The sequence below is a fragment of the Coenobita brevimanus genome, chromosome 24 (genome assembly GCF_032717465.1).
Source record: "Coenobita brevimanus isolate Jiangsu-jjx chromosome 24, ASM3271746v2, whole genome shotgun sequence".
NCBI classification, from domain to species: Eukaryota; Metazoa; Arthropoda; class Malacostraca; order Decapoda; family Coenobitidae; genus Coenobita; species Coenobita brevimanus.
The window spans coordinates 16,506,023-16,521,960 of record NC_136977.1 but is presented as its reverse complement, the minus strand read 5'-3'; the positions used below and the strand labels follow the sequence as shown (position 1 = coordinate 16,521,960).

Here is a 15,938-nt window from a genome sequence, read left to right as displayed (position 1 = left end):
CTCTTTGCAGTTGATGTTCCATTGTGTGTGTGTGGATGTGCTGCCTTTTAATGTAGTGCATGGTGTGGGTTTGTGGAGGCTGTGGTGAGAAACTGGGTGCCTCTCATGTCTGATCCTTGACTTTAAGGACTTTGGTTTCTTGGTGTAGGTGGTCTGTGGGTGTAGTAGCTGTGCAGCTTGTGATTATTTTTAGGGCCTTGTTCTGTATGGTTTGTAGAGTGTTGTAGTGTATTTTATTGAGGTTAGAAGCCCAAGCAGGGCTTGCATAATTCATCACTGAACATATATATTGTTTGAATACAGTGGTGGTGGTTTCTTTGTTGTGTCCAAAAGTTGTACGGGCAAGTGGCCTTAAGGCTTTGAGTCTTGGTGTTAATTTATCTTTAATGTTTGTGGTAGGTGGTGGCGACCATCATCCACTCACTTGATGTAGTGCTGCCTACTTCTTCTGTAGCCTGTATCATTCTTTTTCTGTGCCTGTCCTCCTCTCTTCCTATTTCTTCCATCTTTCCTGTCACTTCTTATTACTTTTCTTTCCTTTACAGGTGGCTTTACATTGAGTGACAAGCCTAATGGTTTCCTGTAAGCCAAGAAACCATTTACAACGCTGGGTGGTAACCATATAACCAAACCATACGTGCTCCCTACGTGTCAACAAGTGGGTTGGCGGAGGGTTAGTGTCCCTCCTCGTAAAACAACTAACTCAAAGTCAAATGGCCACTCCTTACGGGATTATGGCGTCTGGCAGTAGATAGTAGATAGATAGTTTGTGATGTGTTGTGTATATGACATTGATGTGTTGTATGTTACACCAGTGATTTTGGGTGTGTGTGTGTGGTAGGGGAGTGTTGTTTATGGTGAGATGTGGAATGTGACTGTGTTCTGCTGTCCAGTTTGTGAGACAGGTCATTGTAGATATGGCTGGGACTATTTTGAGCCTGTTTGTGGTGAACAATTCGTGTAGCGTGTTGAGGTTAGGTTGGAGGATGTGTGCGGCTGTGTTTGCGTTTTGGTGTGTACATGTAAGTGTTATGTTGTCCACATAGGAAGCTGTGTATTTGTGGTAGTGTGGGGTGTGGGTATGTCATGCATGTATGGGTTAAAGAGAGTAGGGGACAAAACAGATCCTTGAGGAACCCCATTTGTGAAGTTTCTAATGTTCGATGACTGACCGCAGATGTTACGGGTGCACATCTGCCTGCCAAATAGTTTGCCAGCCATCTTCTTGTGTTATTGTGCATGTTTGTGTTGAATATTTTGTTGCTGAGGTTGTGGTCGGGGATGGCATCAAAAGCTTCGCTAATGCCTAGTGTGACTAGGAGTGTTCTGTTTGGTGGCCTAGCTGAATTCATGCCATCAAAAACTCGTTGTGTAAAGTCTGTAAGAAGAGTGTCTGTGGAGTGTAGTGGCCTAAAACCATGTTGTGATGGGGCTAGGGGGGTGTGAGGTGTAACTAGTTGTAATACCAGTTGTTTAGTGACTTTGAAGGGGGTGCAGAGGAGTGTGATGGGGCGGTGTGAGAAGGTAACTTGGGGTCGTTGTTGGGTTTGAGGATAGTGATGGTAGTGCCATGCCTCCAGATGTTGGTTATTATGTTGTGTGAGTAGCTGTAGTTTGATACGTTGGTGAGTGCTTGTATGCCTTGTAGTCCAAGTTGTTTAAGATGTATGTTGCTCATGTTATCTGGTCCACAGGCAGATGAGTACTTAGGTTGGTAATGATGTTCTTTGTCTGGTTGTAAACGAGAGGTGCAAAGTCTGGTTCTTTGGGGAACTGTCTCTTGTGTCGGATGACATGTCGGTCATCACGATGGGGTTTAGATGGCTGACACGTGAAAAGTGATTGATGAGAATGTTTGCTCGCTGTTTGTTTGAAGGTATGGTGTCTGTTGTTGTAATGGCAGTGTGTGATTGTCTAGTGTTGCAGTTGGAAAGTGTGATGCTGTTTAGTGTTTTGTAGAGAGTGCTGGTGTTTGTTTTGTGATCAAGTGTTTGGGGATAATTATTCCAATTTAGTGTTTGCTGGCCTGATATTTTATTGTTTGTTTGAATGTTGAGTTCTTGTATTTGTTGTACATTGTCGTGTGTTTGGGGTGTTCGGGGGTATCGTAATGTGTCCCGTTGACTGAAGACGACTTGAATTTCTGGTGTGAAGTTGGGGTTGTGTCTCTCTCTGTTGCCTCTGGGGATGTGTCTTTTGTCTACATTTTGAATAATTGTATTGAAAGTGTGCACAGCAGTGTTGATGTTTGTGATGGATGTACTGTTTAATCCCTAAACCACAGGCTTGTTTTGCTTTGACTTGCGGCTCCCATGGGCATATTCGCGCTCCGACAGACTCTCTAAAAATATTTGCCAAAAATCAGTTATTAGTCCTAGAATATTAAAATTACATATGCATATGGCACATACCTTCAGCTTTCTCCTGGGATGTTTGTTGAGCCTTCGTCGAGTACCTAGGACTTGTGGAGACCTCTGAAATTGGGTAACGAAATCTCCACTTTACACTTCCCGACAACCCGTAATATGATTACCACAGCCTGATATTATCACTAGAAACACTATTCTATGATTCTCAAATAGTTTGGAATCCATACGCCAAAAAAAAAACACTGTGAAAGCAATGAAAATTACGAGGGTGTACGACCTTTCCACTTGCGATCGTTCGCCGCTGGTGTTCTGTCATTTATTATTCATAAAACTCCTCACACTTTATATTTCTATTATTATATAACACTTATATATAGCTACAGTCTTTATCCATAAGTTTCCTTCAGTAATAGTAGTTTATTGTCACTGTTGGGATTCAATTTCTCTTTCAGTAAAATATGTAGCATTCACTTTCTCATCCTGTATACTAGCATTGAGAGTGAATGTCACTTTCACCTTCACTCTCATAACTCATAGTATTCATACATGCTAGAGTGAAACTTTCACTTTCATTACTCCTAGTATATATACTCGTATTCTTATAATACCACTCATTTACATTTTTATTTACATTCTCTATTTTATTTACATTATTTACATTTCTATTTTATTTACACTGTATTATGCACTGTCACTTGCAGTAACTTATAAAACTATTTTCCACTGTTCACTTATATTTACATTCATTGCTTTCACTTGCTGTTTACACATTATTTACATTTCCACTTGCACTGTTTTACTCACCAGAAAGATCGTAGTCATTCTCTATCATTTGTCTGCCCTTTACCTCTTTCCACACAAGGTTTAGTAGGGGGTAGAGGTCACAGGGCCCTTTGCATGGAGGTGAAAAGCAGCGGAATTTGACAGGCGTGAATCCGATGTACAGTGGAAGGTCGATTATCCAGGCTCGGATTATCCAGCTTTCGGTATATCCGGGCCATGACCGAATGGTTCAGTGGTACAGTAATTCATATAATTATCGTTACGATAGCTCCGGTTTAAACAGGAAGCATCTAGTTGCTAGGGAGAGAGGCATGGATAAACCAGAGGGAGTCTGCTCACCCTGCCCCCACACACCTCCTGCTCACAACTCGATTACAAGGGTGGTAGGGTGGAGTTTGGTGAGGCAACTGATACTCCTGACCTAGCCTAACCTTGCTTAACTTCTTAATAATTTAACCTAATTTAACCTAACCTGACCTAACCTGGGCTCCAGTTGGGAAATTGGGAAACTAAATCCACTTTTGTGTACGATGAGTTTCTTCCATTATGCCTGAAGCAATCGTAGGTACGGCTTAAAGAACGTGATAATAGAGAAAATCTCTCAGCAAGAAAAAGTAATTTACTACCCTCAAAATAGAAAAACACAGAAAACAAACTGGAGGAAAATGAAGTGAATTGGTGAAGTCTTTAGGCTGTACAGTTAGACGAAAAGTAATGGGTTTCCTGGTTTTAGGGAACGAAATGAAACAAGAATGTCTGCCAATCAGAAAAAAAAAAAATATTCATCTCATGTGTTCTCATAAGTTAGCATTCAGTTCTGCATTCTTCGTTAGATATCGCGCTTCCCAACACATTTCGGACCAACAGTGCATAGTTATTTCTTCCTCTTAAATTTACTGTTCATTCTTTTGTTCATTCTTAAGTGTACTGTATGTGTGAAAGAGAGTATTAATACAAACAATAATGCATTCCATTAACCCCATCACAGCTGTCAGCCTCAAACAATGCTTTACTGTACCAGTGTCTGGGATGTTGGGTTAGAGAGAGAGCTATAAAAAACTGCGAACAATTATGGGAAGGGAACGAAGGTCACTTGTATGTTTTCACGACCCTCCTCTACCTTCTCAAACAGTCAGGTGGCCTGCCACTTCGTCACAGATGTTTTTGCCGATATGTTTAAATGCTAATGTAACATGCACCCTAATTATGAGTTTCTTCCATTATGCCGGAAACAATCGTAGGTAAGGCTTAAGGAACGTTATGATAATGAGAGGAAATCTTTCAGCCAAACGTATTTACCACCAGCAAAATAGGCAGAAAAATACAGAAAACAAACTAGAGCAATATGAATTGAATTGGTAAGGTTATTAGGCTGTATGCTTGGACGAAAATTTATGAGTTTCACAATTATAGGGAACGAAATGGAACAATTATGTTTACTAATAAGAAAAAATACTTTCACCTCACGTGTTCCCGTAAGGTGGCATTCAGTTCCACATTCTTTGTTCGATGTCGCTTCCCAACACATTTCGGACCGACAGAGCATACAGTTATTTCTGCTCCTTACAGTTAAGTGTACATTTATTGCACATTCTTTTGTTTGTTCATGTACTTGTGAAAGAGAGAGAGTATTGATTCAAACAATAATGTATTCCATTAACCCCTTCATGGCTGCCAGCCTTGAACAATGCTTTACTGTACCGGTGTCAGTAACGTTGAGTTAGGGAGAGCCATAAAAACTGCGAACAATTATGGGAAGGGAACGAAGGTCACTCGTATGTTTACACAACCCTACTCTACCATCCCAAACAGCTAGGCGGTCCTTTCATCCCAGATGCTTTCGCTGATATGTTTAAATGCCAAAGTAACATGCACCTTAACTTTATGTTTATTTGCTAATGAAACATGCCCCCTAATTTTATTAATTCTTTCATGAATCATAGCAAATCACAAGATGAGTTTAGGGAGGAGGGGAAAAAAACAGGTGTACCAGACGAGTCTTTTCACATCTTTAAGAAAAAGAAACTGACTTTATAACTTTGAAAAAATGGTTTCAAGGTCTGCCACGGGAGCACACAAATTTCTGAACTCACGAACATTGAGGATTTGAGGGGAGTAAAGTGCTTTGCTGTAAGCAGTAAAAGCATCTTACCAAATCAGTTCATCCTGATAGTCTGTTATATTTTTCTGATTATTTCCGGGTTGGTAAATAAACATTTCTTGTTAAATCTGTTTCCCCGCTGTTTTTAGCTGTTCTGGTGTGACGACTCTTGTTTGATTCGTTAACGTAATGGCAGAAGACACTGTTCCAATCTAAGTGTTTAAATCTGGCCAAACCTAGCTTAACTGCACCTAATAATTTAACCTAACCTAATCTTCAGTTGGGAAACGAAGTCCACATTTGAGTGCGATGAGTTTCGTCCATTGTACTGGAAACAATCGTAGGTACAGCTTTAGAACGTGACGATAATGACAGGGAGGAAATCTTTCATTAAGAAAACGTGATTTACCGAACTGAATATAGTCTGAAAAATACTGAAACAAGCTGGAGGAATATACATCGAACTGGAAAGGTCTTTCTGGTACTTAAAGTGTAGGTTTACCGGTAAATAAATCAGTCTAACAATACAGTACTTGTTTTGTTTCCGCCTGATTAATCGTGCTTTCGAACTAATCGGGCACCCCTTAACACCATATAGCCCGGATAATCGGGCTATCTCTGTACTTTCATGTTGAAAGACGACAGTAAACTGATACAGGTGGCCTGCCTCTAGGTGGAGTGCAATACTGCCAACGTCAGCCTTGTGACAGCTGCTAATGTATAGCTATGAAATGTTTGGCAGGAAATCTAGACAATACATAATAAATTCGGTAGTTCCAGGTGAATGTAAAGATCACTTAGGCTTCTCCCTTCCCTCCTTATATATATATTTATTACGAGCATAGATTATACAGCATATTTCAAGGGGAAATAAACAGTGAAAATTAGCGAACAAGTGCACGTGAGATGTTGTCAGGTGATAATAAGCCAATTCCAGGTGTATGGCACTATCACTTACCTTATTTCTTTTTTGTATATATTATTTGGTATAAGAATAGGGCAACGGCCATACCACGTTGAGTACACCGCTTCCCGTCCGATCAGCGAAGTTAAGCAACGTTGTGTAGTATTTGGATGGGTGACTGCCTGGGAACACCAGATGCTGTTGGCATAATGTTCTCCCTACGTGTCAAGTGGGGTTGGTGGAGGATTAGTGCCCCTCCCTGTAAAACAGTTAACTCTAAGCCCTTGGCCACTCCGTTTGGGATACATGGCGTCTGGCAATGGATGGATGGATGGAAGAATAGGGCATAGGGCTTATTTCAATGGATGAATTCAGTGGAAAATTCCAGGGAAGATTTACTTAGTGTAGAATTCAGTGTGGTGGCCTGCAATAATTAGGTAGTTCCAGGTGAATGTAAATATCACTTAGGCTACTCCCTTCCTTTCTTATATATATATTTATTACGAGAATAGATTATACGGCATATTTCAAGGGGAAATAAACAGCGAAAATTAGCGAACGAGTGCACATGAGGTGTTGTCAGGTGATAATTAGCCAATTCCAGGTGTATGGCACTATCACTTACCGTATTTCTTTTTTGTATATATTATTTGGTATAAGAATAGGGCATAGGGCTTATTTCAATGGATGAAATCAGTGGAAAATTCCAGGGAAGATTTACTTAGCATAGAATACAGTGTGGTGACCTGGAATAATTAGGTAGTTCCAGGTGAATGTAGATATCACTTAGGCTTCTCCCTTCCTTTCTTATATATATTTTTATTACGAGAATAGATTATACGGCATATTTCAAGGGGAAATAAACAGTGAAAATTAGCCAACGAGTGCACATGAGGTGTCGTCTGATGATAATTAGCCAATTCCAGGTGTATGGCACTATCACTTACCGTATTTCTTTTTTTTAAATATTATTGGTATAAGAATAGGGCATAGGACTTATTTCAATGGATGAAATCAGTGGAAAATTCCAGGGAAGATTTACTTAGCATAGCACGGCCTGGCAGGTGAGAGGAGAGGGTAATGGAGGGGAGATAGGGAGGGGAGTCAAGAACGGGGAGAAATGGCTAAATTGTCAACAATGGATGGGAGTACAGATGAGATTAGGAGTGCTGACTAGTGTTGGACATTGGCAGTACTGATAGATGATACAAGCCACCATTTGAAAGCCTGGGCGAATTCAAAATAACACAGAATCACAAAAGTGACTCCCCTCGGTAAGATCCCTTGCTCCCAAGCGTCACGAAAGTGATGCCCTGCAGTTAAGGGGTTAATGTTTCAAAGTGTTGTTCAGTTTCATTTGTGAAGGCTTCTCAGTTGGCTCTCTTATAGTTAGTGTATGTGTGTCTGGCCGGCTGGGATGATTCTGGTTTTGGTAGTGATATGATTGGGAGGTGGTCAGAGCCAAGGGTTTTGACCACTTTCCAGGATGTTTTGGGGACGAGGTTTGGGAAGCAAAAGGTGATGTCTAGGGATGATGAGAGGAAGCAGGTTTGGTGTGGGATATGTATATGTTGATAGAGATTATTGAGTATTAAAAGATTATATGTTTGGGATTGTAGTACCAGCCCTCTGTCTGTGTCAGGGTTGTTGATGTGCCAGGCCGACGCTTGGCATTGAAATCACCACCCAGGATAAATAGGGCATTTTAATGATGTGGTGTATTTGTGGAGAGTAATTGTGTGATACTGTGGGGGATGACTGGGGGGGAATGTATGTATTGGCGATTGTTATGTGTGACTTATTACCAGTGCATATTTAACTTAATTGTATTTCTGTTGTGGCATCATGTGGGGGGAGAAGTGACTTTGTGTGTGCACTGGTATCTGAAAAGTTGATGGATTTGGGGGAGGTGCTGGCTCAGTCGGTAGTGAGGCGGCCTGCAGTCCTAACGGACCCAGGTTCAAATCCCGGCTGGGGGAGGGAACAGTTTAGGGATTTGAATTTCATTAAATCAGGCTTTACTGATCTACCAGAAAACCCGCCGACATGTCGTAAAAATACCCCCGCTAATACCAATACACCAGTCCTGTATGAGACAGCCCTAGCATGTATTCAATATGGACGGTGGGTGTTAGCGCCCAAGTGGTGACATGTAGAGGTGTATGGTATGTAGGAGGTCTGCTGGGCCTTGATAGCAGGCTGTGAAGCCTATGCCCAGAGTTGGAAAAAAAAAAAAAAAAAAAAAAAAAGTACCAGGTTGATGAGTTCACCGCCACCGCCGTTAGCTCAGTTTGTCTAAAGGTAATGAAATTATGGAATGTAGGTGTGTTTTGTGTTCTGCATTTTTTTGTTTTTTGCAAGATGGCAGTGTGTATGTTTTGTTGTTTGATGAATTGTGTGAGTTCTATGCTTATTTGAAGAATGTTTATGTTGTGTGTACGATGTGCGTTGGGTGCTGCAGGACGGGGGGGAGGTGAGGGTGTGGGTGGAGGGGAAGGGGTAGGAAAAGGTTGTTATGAAGGTAAAGGGTGGGGGGGGAATTAAATTGGGGTGGAATGGGGGGTGTTGGGGGGTTAGATGGTGTGGAAAGTATCAGTGGGTTAGGCTGAGGGGGTGTGGATGAAGTAGGGGTGGGGTTGGTTGGGGGGTTAGTGGGTGGGGGGAAGGAGTATAAGGAGCAGTTCCAGGTGCTTGTGTAATATTTTCTGAATGCAGGTGTTGTGCAGGTGTAATGGGTCCAGTTCTCTCAGGAATTGCACTGAACTGAGCCCTTTGTCTGTTGGCTCGAAGAGATAGGTTTTAGCATGCTGGACATGTGTATTTGTTGGTGGGTCCTGGATTGCTCTCAGTGTCACCGGCTAGAAGAAATCTTGAAGAAATGACCTCCAGGGAATCATTTCTCAGTGGAGAAAAAATGATGTTGTTGTGTGTGTTGTGTTGAGAGATGTGGTACTTGCCTAGGCGACCGAAGCCACTCCCAGGTTCTCAGGCCCCGTGAGGGGCTGGGGAGAAGGTTTGTGGTGGTTTGGCCCCCATGCTGTTCTGCTCTGCTTTGACAGCCTCTGGGGGTCCCACAGCGAAGATGCCACCGCTCCAAGTCTGGATGGCATTGGTAATGAATGGTGATGGATGGAATATATCAAATTTGTTGTATGCTGATGATGCAGTACTACTTGCAAATAGCACACAAGAACATGGTAGGCTAGTGCACAGTTTTGCTAATGTCTGTGAGCTTCATGCCATGAGAGTAAGTGTAGAAAAGAGTAAAGTAATAGTAATCGAGAGAGAAGGTGAATCCCAGTGTGATGTAACAGTGAATGGAGAGAGACTAAAATTGGTGAGAGAGTTCATATAACTGGGCATAGTGATAGAATTGAGAGTAAAGCATGCAAAAGAAGTGGGAAGTAGAGTAAAACAAGGAAAGAAAGTACAGTAGCTTGTGCCATGAAGGCCTTGATAAGAAACAGAGGCTTGAGTGTTGCAGCTGCACGAGCCTTACGTGAAGGAGTGTTAGTACCAACTTTAACATATGGATGTGATACTATGGTGTGGCATAAAATTGAAAAGTCAAGAGTAAGACCATTGGAGATGGGACTGCTGAAGTATGTACGTGGAGTACAGAGAGTGTATTCAAAATAATGTGATTCGTGAAAGATGAGGAGTGAGGAAGTCTGTGGACACCAGAATCGAAGAGTGTGTCCTGAGATGGTATGGTCATGTAGAGAGAATGGATAACGATAGATTGGTGAAAAAGGTTTCTCTGAGCGAATCTGAAGGAGGAAGGAGGCAAGGTAGGCCAAGGAGAAGGTGAAAGGATATGGCAAATGAGTGTGTGAGGAAGAGAGGTATGGAAGTTGGTGAGCTAGCCTAATGAATGTTGTGAGAAGAAGTGCATGATCAGGGATTTGGCACCTCTTTTTAACGTGCCAGAGTCTGGATTAACTCTGTCGGATATGTTTATGTGAAGCTACAGAATGTGGTGAGTGTTTTTGACGTATTAGATATGGAGGAACGATTGGGCAGATATGAATTGGAGCAGATGGGGGACGTGGAAGGTGTGTGCAGGATATTCACAGAAGAAATATGTGCAACATGTGTTGTGGTGTGTGGGATGAAGAGAAGACGGAGGGAGGGTACAAGGAACAGCATGGTGGAATGAAGAGGTGAGACAGGCTGTGGCACAAAAAAAGAAAGCATATGATGAATGGATGAGAAATAGGGGTGTGGAAGAAGATGAGAGGCGGAAGAGAGAGTTATATGTAGGAAGGAAGAGAGAGGTGAAAAGATTAGTAAGAGGGAGTAAGAAGAGAGTGGATGAGGAATTTGGAAGGAATTTGAGTGTAAAGTGGAGGGACTGTAAGAAAATGTTCTGGAATGAGGTGAAGAGAGTAAGACAGGGTGGCAATGAAGTTAGCAGGGGAGTGAAAGATAAAAATGGTAGATTACTAGTGGAGAAGGGAGAAAAAGTGAGCAGATGGAGAGAACACTTTAAGGAATGTTGAACATAGAGGATGGAAGTAATGTGAGTATAAGTGGCTGGGGAATGGCTGGGAGGAGGGAGGTGAGAAGACAGGAAGAAATCAGTTGAATAGACGTTATGGAAGCAATGAAGAAAGTCAAATTGGGGAAATCCCCAGGAATTGATGGAGTGTGTGGTGAAATGCTGAAGGATCGGGGAGAGATAGTAGTAAAATGGATGTGGAAAATGTTCAGATTCGCCTGGGAGGAAGGTAGAGTCCCGGAGGATTGGAAGTCAGGTATAATTATTCCCTTGTACAAAGGAAAAGGGGAAAAAGAAGTGTGTGGTAATCATAAGGGCATGTCTTCTTTGTATAATAGGAAAAATGTTTGGTAGGTTACTCATTGACAGAGTTAGAGAAAGAACAGAGGAATTAGTTGGAGAAGAACAGGGAGGTTTTAGGAAGGGAAGAGGTTGTGTAGATCAGATGTTCATTCTTAGATCTTTAGTGGAAAAGTTTTTAGAGAAGGGAATGAAGTTGTATGTGGCTTTCATGGATTTGGAGAAAGCATATGACAGGGTGGATAGACAAGGATTGTGGAAAGTATTAAGAATATATGGAGTAGATGGGAAGTTGTTGAATGCTGTGAAGAGTGTGTATGATGGTGCGAAGGCTGCAATGCATATGGATGGTGAACTGTGTGAATTTTTCTCTTTGAAGGTTGGGTTGAAACAGGGATGTGTCATGTCTCTATGGTTGTTCAATCTGTACATGGATGGGGTAATAAAAGAAGTACAAGGTAGGGTAGTGGATGTTGGAGTGGCCCTGATGAGAGAGGGTAGTGTTTGGAAACTCCCTGTACTGTTGTCTGCAGATGATACACTGTTGTTGAGTGAAAACAAAGGGGAGCTGCAAGGCTTGGTGGATGAGTTTGGGAGAGTGTGCAAGAAACAGAATCTAAAGGTGAATGTAGGGAAGAGTAAAGTGATGGTCTTTGAGAGAGGTGAAGTCAGTGAATGTACAGTGAGGTTGGATGGTGAGGAATTGGAAAATGTGAGTACGTTTAAGTACTTGGGTAGTGTGATGAGTAAGGATGGAGGTTTGGAGGGTGAAGTGCTTGAAAGGGCACAGCAGGGAAGAAAGGTTGCTGGTTCCTTGAAAGCAGTGATAAGAAACAGGGAAGTGAGCATGGAAGTGAAAGTTACTACATGAGAGTACTGTGATACCAACTCCAACGTATGGAAGTGAAGCTTGGACGTTGTTGGAAGGACACAAGTCAAGAGTGAGAGCAGTGGAATGAGTTATTTAAGAGGAGCCTGTGAAGTCACATGGAGAGACAGGCTGCCAAATGAGGATGTAAAGGAGCATTGTGGTGTGGATGTGATAGGATGCATTAGGAGGAATACGCTGAGGTGGTTTGGCCATGTGGAGAGGATAGAGGGTGAAAGACTGATGAGGAGAGTGTATGTGAGTGAGGTGGAGGGGGGGAAAGGGAGAGGGAGGCCGAGGATGAGATGGAGGGATGGGGTGGAGAGGTATATGAGAGAGGGGGGTGTGAGTTGGGAGCAGGGGAGTGAAATGGAGGGACAGGACAACGTGGAGGCTATTTGTTTGTGGCCACCCCGAACGAGTTTGAGGCGTCTGGCAATAGATAGATAGATGTGGCCAGGATTCCAGGGGCATGAATGATGAGTGAATGGAGTAATGACCCATTGGATTGGGCAGACTTAGGCTCTCTGGACATGCTACTCCTCACCCGTCCATGGGGTGGGAAAGGAGGTCCAGATGATGGTATTTAACTCTTGGAGTTATTTTTAATGTGTGAGTTCCACTGATGGTTCATAATGGAACATAAGTCAGTTTCATTTCATCTATTGTACATGAATAAAGTTAAATGTTGTATCAGGGAACTTGATAAAATATTTTGCCAACTTTACGCATCACAGATGTCAGCTTTGTTGTTGTTGTTGCTCAATCTCGGTCAGATCTGACCCAAACGGCCTGTCAACTAAAGGTAAGCAAATGTCACTGTGGTGCCTTCCCATAGGTTCCCTACACTGTTGATGATGTATTTTCCTCTTAATGTGGCATGTGTTGTACAGTGCTCCACAATGTGAGTAATGTGTGGGTTTAAGCTGTGCACAAGCTTGCAGTTTATATTATTTGTAATTACTGGTGCAGGTTTATATCCAAGGGATGGTTGGAGATAATTGCTCACATAATGCCACACAGGGATAAGTGAGGCTGGTCACTTTCATCTTAAATGTCAGGACCAACTTGATTAGGCTCTTACACACCTCATGGGGCAACGTAGGATTGGATGGTGGAACATCGTCCAATGAGCCCTCCTCTGAACTTGGTTGTATAGTTAACTGTAAATCGCAAGGAACACATTAATCAGGTTGTCAGAAGCTGTCACCAGATCAGAAAACTGTATCCCATGAAGTAGTTTCTGAATAGAGAGTGTCTCTTAACCCCTTCCATTCTGATTTTTTGTAAGGTAGTTTACCTCCTCTGAGTAATTGGCATCTTGGAATGTGGATTGTGTGAAGGGTAGAGCAGGGAAAGTAGGAGGTGGGTGGATGTTGGTTGTGAACAGGAGGTTAGATATAGCCAGAATGATTGCTGAAAGGGATTGTAGGTACGGTACTGTATATGCTATTTTGGCAGGGAAGTGGAGATGGATATGGTGGTGAGGGTGTGCTGGTTAAGGAAAAATGGGTTGAACATGTCATTATTGTAATGAGGGTGAATGAAAGGATTATAATAGTGAAAATTTGGTTTGGTTGGCCCATAATTTAATTTGTATGGTGTACGGGCCATAGGTTCCCATGGGTTGATATAGAAAAAGATAGATTCTGGGATGACTTGATATGTGTAGTAAGTGGCGTAGGAGATGATGAGACTGTGGTTTTGGGAGGGAACTTAAATGATCACGTGGGTGAAGCAGTTCAAGGATATGAATGGGTACACTGGGGATGCGCATATGGTACGAGGAATGTGGAAAGGGAAAGGATATTCGAGTTTTGGGAGGCAATGAATGTGATTGTGTGCAACACGCATTTTAGAAAAAGAGAGAATAGGTTGATTACATACAATTCTGGAGAAAATAGTAGTCAGATAGACTATTTCCTGGTTAGCAGGGCTGATAGGAGATTGGTAAGGCATGTTGAAGTTATGGGCAGTGGGGTTTGTGCAACAACACAAATTACTGATATGTGACATGGTGCATAAGGAGTAGATGATGAAGAAGTGGACCTGTGCACCTAGAGGAAAATATGGATGCTGAAAAACCATGTTATAAGGGATGTCTTCTACTGTATAGCGAGATGAGTAGGGTGGTGGCTGAACAGGGAGCTTTTGACAGAAGTGTTGCCAGACAGTACAGAGCTCTCAAGAGCATTACTGATTCAGTGTGTGGATGGACATGAGGCCCCCCAGGACAAAAGGTAACACGGTGGTGGGATGAGGGTGTGGAAGCTTCAGTTAAAGAGAAAGAAGACTTCTCCAGGAATGGATAAAGTGTAATAACAAAGACAAATATGTGGCAGCCAAGTGTAGGGCTAGAAAAGAGGTATTCAGGGCAAAATTTGAGACTCAGAAACTTTTACTGGGTAACCCAAATAGCATTGAAAGAAGAATATGATATTCAAGGTGGCAAATCAGATGACGAAAAACAGGGATCTCATAGGTGAGCAATGTATGAAGAATGATGAAGGAAAGGTGGTGGTGAACAATGAGGATATTAACCCCTTAACCGCGGGCTTGTTTTGCTCTGTCTTGCGTGTCCCGTGGGCATATTCAGCCTCCGATAGACTCTCAAAAAATATTTGCCAAAAATCAGTTATTAGTCCTAGAATATTAAAATTACATATGCATATGGCACATACCTTCAGCTTTCTCCTGGGATGTTTGTTGAGCCTTCATCAAGTACCGTAGGACTGGAGACCTCTGAAGTTGGGTAACAAAGTCTCCACTTTACACTTCCCGACAACCCGTAATATGATTACCACAGCCTGATACTATCACTAGAAACACTATTCTATGATTCTCAAATAGTTTGGAATCCATACTCCAAAAAAAAAAAACCCACTGTGAAAGCAATGAAAATTACGAGGGCGTATGACCTTCCCACTTGACATCGTTCGCCGCTGGTGTTCTGTCATTTATTATTCATAAAAACGCTCACAATTGATATTTCTGTTACTATATAACTATCTATCTATCTATCTATAGCCCGACGCCCTAATCCCGCAAAGGGTGGCCGCAGACAAAACGCCTCCAAGTCACTCTGTCACCCACCATTTGACTCCCCTCCCCCCAACTCACCCCCCCCTCCCTCATATACCTCTCAACTCCATCCCTCCACCTCATCCTTGGTCTACCCCTCCCTCTCCCTCCCTCCACCTCACCTACATACACCCTCTTAGTCAGTCTTTCATTCTCCATTCTCTCCACATGTCCAAACCACCTCAGTGTATTTCTCCTAATCTTTTCAACCACATCCACATCTACCCCACAACGTTCCTTCACTTCTTCATTCGTCAACCTGTCCCTCCACGTCACTCCACATGCTCCTTTCAAGTAACTCATTTCCACTGCTCTCATTCTTGACTTGTTCCCCTCTTGCAAGGTCCACGCCTCGCTTCCATACGTCAGGGTAGGGATCACAATACCATCATGCAGTGACTTCTTAACTTCCATACTCACCTCCCTATTTCTCATCACTGCTTTCAGTGTACCAATGACCTTCCTTCCCTGCTGTACCCTTTCACGTACTTCATCCCCCAAAGTTCCATCCTTACTCATCACACTACCCAAGTACTTGAATGCACTCACATTCTCCATATCCTCACCATCCAACCTCACTGCACACTCTGTGACTTCATTCCTCTCAAACACCATAACTTTACTTTTGTTTACATTAACTTTCAGCTTCCTCCTCCTACACACTGTCCCAAATTCATTCACCAAACCTTGCAACTCCCATTCATCTTCACTCAACAATACTGTATCATCAGCAAACAGCAACACCGGAAGCTTCCAAATCTCACCCTCACTCATTAGGGCCACCCCCACATCCACTGCCCTACCTTGCACCTCCTTTACAACCCCATCCATATATATATTAAACAGCCATGGAGACATCACACACCCCTGTTTCAGTCCCACATTGAGATCAAAGAACTCACTCAGCTCACCATCCACTCGCACCGTAGCCCTAGCTCCCTCGTTCATACTCTTCACAGCATTCATCAATTTCCCCTCCACTCCATATATTCTTAATACCTTCCACATACCTTGCCTATCTATTCTGTCGT

At 42.6% G+C, this 15,938-nt stretch overlaps 1 protein-coding gene and 1 pseudogene across 1 annotated transcript in view; both read left to right on the top strand.

The window, feature by feature from the left end:
- The window catches only part of LOC145393503 (proteasome adapter and scaffold protein ECM29), an 835,694-nt gene that overhangs the window by 240,574 nt on the left and 579,182 nt on the right, over positions 1–15,938 (top strand). The gene's annotated exons all lie outside the window — the stretch shown is intronic.
- On the top strand, positions 6,252–6,364 carry LOC145393604 (5S ribosomal RNA; annotated as a pseudogene).